This window comes from Callorhinus ursinus, unplaced genomic scaffold (assembly GCF_003265705.2).
Source record: "Callorhinus ursinus isolate GAN/ISIS: 27379988/994484 unplaced genomic scaffold, GSC_fseal_2.0 scaffold12, whole genome shotgun sequence".
Taxonomy (NCBI): Eukaryota; Metazoa; Chordata; class Mammalia; order Carnivora; family Otariidae; genus Callorhinus; species Callorhinus ursinus.
Window position 1 is genome coordinate 57462254 of NW_027397074.1, and position 9679 is coordinate 57471932.

The window sequence follows — 9679 nt, forward strand, 5'->3', positions numbered from 1 at the left end:
ATCTTTACTGCCCACCTGCATGTACCCTCCAACCTTAGTCCCACATTTTCCTTAGGTTCTCTTTCCAGCTTATCTTTTAACTCAGGCAAAAGAACCACAGGCAAAGTATCCCGTGACAGAAATGGAAACTACCCCCAGCAAGCAGTAAGACTAAGAGCTCTGCAGGCCCAGACCACCCAGGCCAGCTTGAGCTCAACCCTGACTTATACGGAGGCAGATTGACCATGGAGTGACCAACAGTTACCTCTACCTCATTATAATGCTAAGTCTCCATTCAAAGAGGAGCACAGACAAGCAGCAGAATTGGTGCCTTTTGCAAGACTGAAATCACGACAGGTCCAGAAACTGATGCCCAATTCCATTTCACTGGTATCAAAAAATATTTCAACTCTTACACTCTCACAGGTAGAATGAATTGTGTACTGACCACATATGGAGGTACTGCTTTGATGGTCTTATACTTCAAGTTAAGGTCTAAAAAAAAACCAGCTGTGAAAGCAACATAAATGGATTTTGACCTGTACCTCATCTGTTAAGTTCCCATGCCTGGAGAAGCTAATGTCAACTCATCGTGTGACACTCAATTTGTACAATAAATTATGAACCTGGAAAAAAACCAAAAACAAAAAACCAGGAGGAGCACAAATGTCATGAACATACAATGTATGTACAGGCCCGTTTCCTCAGAGCACATGCATGAGCGACCCTTTGTGCTCACCTCTACATACACTCCTGAATATTCATTCTAACCCTAAATAAGAGAAACCCATTTACCCTTACTCAGGGGGTCATGACTTTGGAAGTTATTCCCTATGACCTCCTTATTTGCTGAAAATAAAGTTTCCTTTGTGTGATAACTCTACCTACTGTAGTTCCTATCTATAACTCACCAAGGAATGAACTCAGATTAGCTGGATTACATATTCTCAGATGTCTTGGAAGTTTTAGGAAAGAATAAGAGAGAAAAACAGGTTTAAATGTCTATTTGGCAAAGCTGCAATGGGTTAAGTCATTTTTACTTGTATTCCTTCATTTCTGGCTAAATCTATGTCTAATCTGGGAAAAGTGGTAGAGCGTAGGCTTCTGGGCATAATCTTGTAGAATGACGAATTAACAGGCTAAAGAAACATAGTTTTTCTAACTCTTGCTTAATTGGTTTTTTATGATTAAAATGGAGTCTGAGATTTTGTTGTGGTTGTTGTTATATAACCTGTATTCCCTTTTAATTGTGTTCAAATGTACTTATTTGTCAGAAAAGTTTGAAATGGATGTGGAATTATATTGAGGACAATCAAATAAAATAAAAGGTTACAATTTCATGGTATGTTGAGTTCTGGTGAATTTGAGTTGTTTTGCATTAAGATTCTGGTCTGTATGTATTAGAATAATAGTTAACCATGCTGCCTTACTTGGATTCTTGCCCATTTTGTCAAAAGATGGAATTCAAATAAGAAAGTAAGTGTTCATAAATTGTGTTCAAATGGGACCAAATGTGCACCCAGATTATGATTAAAAAGGGCCTTTTGTGATGATACAGAGACACAGAAAAAAAATAATACTGCATACCCATGTGTTTTATTGGGTGAAATTCTGTAAGGTGAGTTTCATAAAACAAATTTCCAGCCTGTTTGTTCAGCTGGTTTGCCCATCACATTTAACATTTCTCATTGCACTAGCACTTATTCTAACTTTTACTTTTGGTTCAAATACTAAGACAATACACTATATTTTCCATTTACTGAAGCATTCCTAAAGTTGCACAAGGAAAATATGAGTTAAGATTAATGCCTTTGATCAGCCATTCACTTTTCATTGTTAGTCCACCCTTTAAAATTGCATTCATAGTAAGTTATCTAGACATAATTATGTAGCAAGGTCCATATGAACCAAGGGCCTAGAAACAATTGTTAAACTATACACAGAAAAAAAATACAAGAGAAAAAGGAATGGAGTATTTAGCTTCCATCCTTTAAGGCACAACTTAAATATACTTTACTTCAAGTCTTCAAGTAAAGACTTCATTCTCCTCAAAAGCAGTGACCTTTTTTCTCACCGAAGTTCAACAGTCCTTGTCAAAATTTTAATGTGCAGGCCCTTGATGGCAGGTTCCTTGAAGAAAGGGGCTCTGTCTGATTTATCTTCTTTTTCACTACAGTGCCTCACAGGAGGAGAAACTTAATAAATAATAACTTATTAAATATTCTTCAGTAAGTAAATAAAGACAAACCAATTTTAATGAAATGTCTCTTTAGCAATACCTATAAATTCCGTGTAACAATGTATGAACTAACTCCAAGTAATATCTTGCCATAAAAGATAGACATTTTATACATTCACTCCTAATACCTGGAACATAATTCACTAGGCCGGCATACAGTTTGCTGGAAGGCTCCTCTTGGTCATTTAGAAGTTAGGCAGCACAATGGGGGTCAGGGTCCACTTAGAGACATGTTTTAGCCTGCACAGTTTTGAAAAATATCATGTAGCTTGTTGCCAACACTAAAAATTAGGGGGTTCTACATATAAATTTGCATTTCCAAGTTGTCTTGCAAAAGTGAAAGAACTGACCACCCTGGACTCACTTCTCTGCATGGCAACATTTAGATGAAGCTAAGACACTGTTGATCCCTTAGTTGGAGCACATGTTCTTCTGAGCACCAAGATCTACACCTACTAGTCTTCATTTAGCTGCCTGAGTGTTCTAATCATCTGACTTAGTATCACCTTTTCTAAGGCTTTAAAAAATTATTTTCAAAATATGGTTAATCAGGCAATAATGCTAATTACTAGCTGTGGTAGGCTGAATATTGGATTGCCCAAAATGTCCAAGTCCTAATCTCCAGAATCTATGAATATGTTACTTTATAAAGCAAAAGGGATTTGCAGATACAATAAAATTAAGAACCTTGAGATGGAGAGATTATCCTGGGTTATCACATGCTTCTTTAAAAACAGAAGAAGGCAAAGAAATACAATTTGAGAAAGTCTCAACCTGCCATTGCTAGCTTCAAAGATGGAGGAAGGGGTCATTAGGCAAGGAATGCAGGCACCCTCTAGAAGCTAGAAAAACCAAAGAAAGAGATTCTCCCCTGGAACCTGTGGAAGAACATAGTCCTGCCAGCACCTTGATTTTAGTCCACTGAGACCCATTTCAGACCTCTGACCTCTGGATTGTAAAATAACAAATTTTCATTAAGTTGCTAAATTTGTGATAATTTGTTATAGCAGCAAAAGAAAACTGATACCATATCTTATACATAATGTAAAGTATTGTTCAATTTAAGGTTCTTGAAGCAGTACTTATAGGAACTTACAAAGATGCTGAAATGGTGGTTGTAAATTAAATAATGAAATTCAAGTAGGCAAATATATAACATTTAACTGAATTTCTAACTCCAAGCCCTAGTTTTACCTTATATGAAAAATATATTCTAGTCACTTCTGGGTATTATCAGATTTTAATTTATTCTGCAAATTTAAGTTAAATATATAGTTATATTTAGTTATATATTCTATATATAGTTATATATTCTTTTATGCAACAAATATTTAATGAGAACTAACTGTGTGCTCTTGTTTTGTGCCCTGGGGATAAAAGGGTTAATAAGACAGCCAAAGTCTCTGACCTCTTAGAGCTGGTATTCTACTTGAGGATATAGAAAATAAATACACAAACAAATTATTAGTATAAGTGTTGTGCTAAATGTGAGGAGGAAAAATAAGCCTGAGAAGAGGAAAAAGAATAATGCAGGTTTCTATTATAGATAAATGTGGTATAATTAAAAACATATATTTGGGATGCCTGGGTGGCTCAGTCGGTTAAGCATCTGTTTTCAGCTCAGGTCATGATCCCCGGGTCCTGGGATGGAGTGTCACATCGGGCTCCTTGCTCAGTGGGGAGCCTGCTTCTCCCTCTGCCTGCCGACCCCGCTACTTGCGCGCTCTCTCTCTTTCTGACAAATAAATAAATAAAATCATAAAAATAAATAAATAAAATAAAAAGATATATTTGGTCTATTTCCCCAGTTCCTGTAACTGGGGAAATAGATCCTAAAGAGATCCTAAAACCCTTAGAATTTCCTGAGTGATAGGAGTTCTTTATTATTCCATGCCTAACTTTCCAATCACATCTGAGTTCAGGCTAATAAGGTGACTTGGAGGTGGGGAAGAGGTAGGGTTGGGGCTAGGTAGCCTCAGAGTAATGTTGGTCACCAGAAAGACCAAGTGATTAGAGAGTTGGAAATTTCAGCCCTACCCACCCACCTTCGAGAAGGGGAGAGGGAACTGGAGATTGAGCTCTACAATTACTCTTGAACGAAGAGGTTCAGAGAGCTTCCAGGTTGGTGAATATATCCACATGCCAGGAGTGTAACACTCCAACTCCACAGCAACAGAAGTTCCCGCAATTGGGATCCTTCTGGACCTAGCCCTATGATCCTCTTCATCTGGCTGTTCATTTCTATCCTTTATAAATAAAATGGTAAACATAAATGATGTGTTTATTCTAGAAATTACCAGATCTGAGGAGGGGATTGTAGGAACTCCCAATTTATAGCCGATCAGTGAGAAGTACAAGTGGTCTGGGATTTTGACTGGCATCTGTAATAGGAAGCAGTCTTGTGGGACTGAGACCTTCCACCTGTGGGATCCATGCTGACTCTGGATAGTTAGTGGCAGAATTGAATTGAATTGATGGGTATGTAAATGGTTTCAGAGAACTGGAAAATTGGTTATTGAAATAAGAAAAGACACCACATATTTGGTGTCAGAGAAAAAAGCCTCCCAAGAGGATTATCAGAGAACATATCTCTGAGGAAATGACATCTAAAAAGAAAATTCTGGGGAAGAACATTTTAGGGATATAAAAGATAAAGTATAAAAATCTAAATATTTAAGGAATATAGTATGAGAGATAGGCAAAGATTATATCTTATAGGTACTTGCAAGCCATGATAAGAATTTTATTTTTAAGTCTGATGTGAAAATTTTGAGAAAACTGTGAAGTGGCCTAGTTTATATTTTTAAAAGATTGGTTGCAATATGGAGGACAAACTCTAGGTGGGCAAGAATGAAAGCACGAGATACAGTTTAAGAAGCTGTTGTGATAATCCGTGAGGTGATGAAAAGTGGTTGGAAAGTGTTTATATTTTAGATACAGTGCTGATAGTAGTTCCTTAATGTAATTGATGTGGGTTATTAGTAAAGTAAGGATGATGCTTGGGAATAAATAATGAATAGCTGACAAGTCGTGCTATTTGTTGATTTAAGGTAGACTGGAGGAGAAGCAGCATTGGGGGTGGAGTCAGGGTCAGCTTCATGGTTATGAGGCCAATGGAGTCCTAATTTTCCATTCCCAGAAGGGCCCCACACTGGGCTTTAATGCCCTGTGTTGGCTACCTTGAAATTTTTAATAATTTTATCTTTGATTTTGTGTTTTGTAAGTGAAATCTAGACTAGAGGCTCAACTCACACACAGTTATGCCTCCTGCTGATACTGTGCTTCCCTATGATGAGTTCTTAGCAGATACCCCAGGCACTGTACAGCCTTGCCCTCCCCACCCCACCGGTGACTTCTATGGCCTTCCACCCCAGGGGGCACACTCACCAATGGTATACCCAGGCCATCCCACATCCAGATACCTACCATGACCATGCCTACCATGCATGAAGGTTGCAATGCCCTTAGAAAAGGCAGTGGTCTGTGGGAAGGGGAGATGCCTGGCTTGACTATCCTTTCTCCAGCTCAGGTACTACCTGTAGTTCCTGCTGCTGCCATCTCTCCTGGCCCTGTGATAGTCTGCCCTTGTCCATCATTATTTTCCCATGTTTGAAGGACCATGGCATTAAATAGCAAATGAAAAAATACCATGGTAAGTTGAGAGAGAGAGAGAGAGAGAGACAACAGAAGGGGGGAAAAAGGCTTTATGTTTTAATATCTTTGATGGCATTTTTTCCTACTTTTTGAATAAGATACCCTGCTTTCATTTTGCACTGGGCTCTGCAAATTATGTAGCCAATTCTGATTAGAGCTGAAAAATATTCCTTTTAGAAATGTCAAATTTGAGGTTCCAATTAGGCATCTACTTATAGATGTTGAGGAGGCAGCTAGATACATAGTCTGGAGATAGAGAAAGTAAATGATAGAGTCATATATGAGTCATCAGCATATGGATGGCATTTTAAAACTTTCAAACTTGCGCTACCTATCCACGTGCCCATTTTGAGACATGCTAAATTCCACAAGGCATCAGTGTGTGTAAGGGAGAGTTCTATTGTTTGGCCTTAATCTGTATCAGTTCTGGTCTGCAACACCACAAAATGTTCTTCATGTCAACTATTCTTTTTTTTTTCTTTTTTATTGTTATGTTAATCACCATACATTACATCATTAGTTTTTGATGTAGTGTTCCATGATTCATTGTTTGTGCATAACACCCAGTGCTCCATGCAGAATGTGCCCTCTTTAATACCCATCACCAGGCTAACCCATCCCCCTATCCCCTCCCCTCTAGAACCCTCATTTTGTTTTTCAGAGTCCATCGTCTCTCATGGTTCGTCTCCCGCTCTAACTTACTCGCCTTCATTCTTCCCCTCCTGCTATCCTCTTCTTCTTTTTCTTTTTTCTTAACATATATTGCATTATTTGTTTCAGAGGTACAGATCTGTGATTCAACAGTCTTGCACAATTCACAGCACTCACCATAGCACATACCCTCCCCAATGTCTATCACCCAGCCACCCCATCCCTCCCACCCCCACCATCCCAGCAACCCTCAGTTTGTTTCCTGAGATTAAGAATTCCTCGTATCAGTGAGGTCATATGATACATGTCTTTCTCTGACTGACTTATTTCGCTCAGCATAACACCCTCCAGTTCCATCCACGTCGTTGCAAATGGCAAGATCTCATTCATTTGATGGCTGCATAATATTCCATTGTGTATATACACCACACCTTCTTCATCCATTCATCTGTCGATGGGCATCTTGGCTCTTTCCACAGTTTGGCTATTGTGGACATTGCTGCTATAAACATTGGGGTGCACGTACCCCTTTGGATCCCTACATTTGTATCTTTGGGGTAAATACCCAGTAGTGCAATTGCTGGATCGTATGGTAGCTCTATTTTCAACTGTTTGAGGAACCTCCATACTGTTTTCCAGAGGGGTTGCACCAGCTTGCATTCCCACCAACAGTGTAGGAGGGTTCCCCTTTCTCCACATCCCCGCCAACATCTGTCGTTTCCTGACTTGTTAATTTTAGCCATTCTGACGGGTGTGAGGTGGTATCTCACTGAGGTTTTCATTTGGATTTCCCTGATACCGAGCGATATTGAGCACTTTTTCATGTGTCTGTTGGCCATTTGGATGTCTTCTTTGGAAAAATGTCTGTTCATGTCTTCTGCCCATTTCTTGATTGGATTATTTGTTCTTTGGGTGTTGAGTTTGATAAGTTCTTTATAGATTTTGGATACTAGCCCTTTATCTGATAGGTCATTTGCAAATATTTTCTCCCATTCTGTCGGTTGTCTTTTGGTTTTATGGACTGTTTCTTTTGCTGTGCAAAAGCTTTTTATCTTGATGAAATCCCAATAGTTCATTTTTGCCCTTTCTTCCCTTGCCTTTGGCAATGTTCCTAGGAATAAGTTGCTGCGGCTGAGGTGGAAGAGGTTGCTGCCTGTGTTCTCCTTTAGGATTTTGATGGACTCCTGTCTCATGTTTAGGTCTTTCAACCATTTGGAGTCTATTTTTGTGTGTGGTGTAAGGAAATGGTCCAGTTTCATTCTTCTGCATATGACTGTCCAATTTTCCCAGAACCATTTGTTGAAGAGACTGTCTTTTTTCCATTGGACATTCTTTCCTGCTTTGTCAAAGATAAGTTGGCCATAGAGTTGAGGGTCCATTTCTGGGCTCTCGATTCTGTTCCATTGATCTATGTGTCTGTTTTTGTGCCAGTACCATACTGTCTTGATGATGACAGCTTTGTAACAGAGCTGGAAGTCCGGAATGGTGATGCCACCAGCTTTGCTTTTCTTTTTCAATATTCCTCTGGCTATTCGGGGTCTCTTCTGGTTCCATACAAATTTTAGGATTATTTGTTCCATTTCTTTGAAAAAAGTGGATGGTACCTTGATGGGGATTGCATTGAATGTGTAGATTGCACTAGGTAGCATTGACATCTTCACAATGTTTGTTCTTACAATCCATGAGCATGGAACGTTTTTCCATTTCTTTGTGTCTTCTTCAATTTCTTTCATGAGTATTTTATAGTTTTCTGAGTATAAATCCTTTGCCTCTTTGGTTAAATTTATTCCTAGGTATCTTATGTTTTTGGGTGCAATTGTAAATGGGATCGACTCCTTGATTTGTCTCTCTTCTGTCTTGTTGTTGCTGTATAGGAATGCCACTGATTTCTGTGCATTGATTTTATATCCTGCTACTTTACTGAATTCCTGTATGAGTTCTAGCAGTTTTGGGTTTTCCACATACAGTATCATATCATCTGCAAAGAGTGAGAGTTTGACTTCCTCTTTGCCGATTTGGATGCCTTTGATTTCTTTTTTTTGTCTGATTGCTGTGGCTAGGACTTCTAATACTATGTTGAATAGCAGTGGTGACAGTGGACATCCCTGCCGCATTCCTGACCTTAGGGGAAAAGCTGAGAGCTTTTCCCCATTGAGAATGATAGTCGCTGTAGGTTTTTCATAGATGGCTTTTATGATATTGAGGTATGTACCCTCTATCCCTATACTCTGAAGAGTTTTGATCAAGAAAGGATGCTGTACTTTGTCAAATGTTTTTTCTGCATCTATTGAGAAGATCATATGATTCTTGTTCTTTTTTTTGTTAATGTATTGTATCACGTTGATTTATTTGCGGATGTTGAACCAATCTTGCAGCCCAGGGATAAATCCCACTTGATCATGGTGAATAATCCTTTTAATGTACTGTTGGACCCTATTGGCTAGTATTTTGGTGAGAATTTTTGCATCCATGTTCATCAAGGATATTGGTCTCTAATTCTCCTTTTTGATGGGGTCTTTGTCTGGTTTTGGGATCAAGGTAATGCTGGCCTCATAAAATGAGTTTGGAAGTTTTCCTTCCATTTCTATTTTTTGGAACAGTTTCAGGAGAATAGGTATTAATTCTTCTTTAAATGTCTGATAGAATTCCCCTGGGAAGCCGTCTGGCCCTGGGCTTTTGTTTGTTGGGAGATTTTTGATGACTGCTTCAATTTCCTTAGTGGTTATAGTTCTGTTCAGGTTTTCTATTTCTTCCTGGTTCAATTTTGGTAGTTGATACATCTCTAGGAATGCACCCATTTCTTCCAGGTTATCTAATTTGCTGGCATAGAGCTGCTCATAATATGTTCTTAGAATTGTTTGTATTTCTTTGGTGTTGGTTGTGATCTCTCCTCTTTCATTCATGATTTTGTTGATTTGGGTCATCTCTCTTTTCTTTTTGATAAGTCTGGCTAGGGGTTTATCAATCTTGTTAATTCTTTCAAAGAACCAGCTCCTAGTTTCGTTGATCTGTTCTACTGTTCTTTTGGTTTCTATTTCATTGATTTCTGCTCTGATCTTCATTATGCCTCTTCTCCTAAACCTATGGGTTTAGGCTTTATTTGCTGTTCTTTCTCTAGCTCCTTTAGGTGTAGGGTTAGGTTGTGTATTTGAGACC

The 9679-nt window shown here is 38.7% G+C and overlaps 1 pseudogene; it reads left to right on the top strand.

The window, feature by feature from the left end:
- LOC112825144 (ATP synthase F(0) complex subunit k, mitochondrial pseudogene) overlaps positions 1 to 571 on the top strand; it is a 7583-nt pseudogene extending 7012 nt beyond the window's left edge.
- The last annotated feature ends 9108 nt before the right edge of the window (positions 572 to 9679 follow it).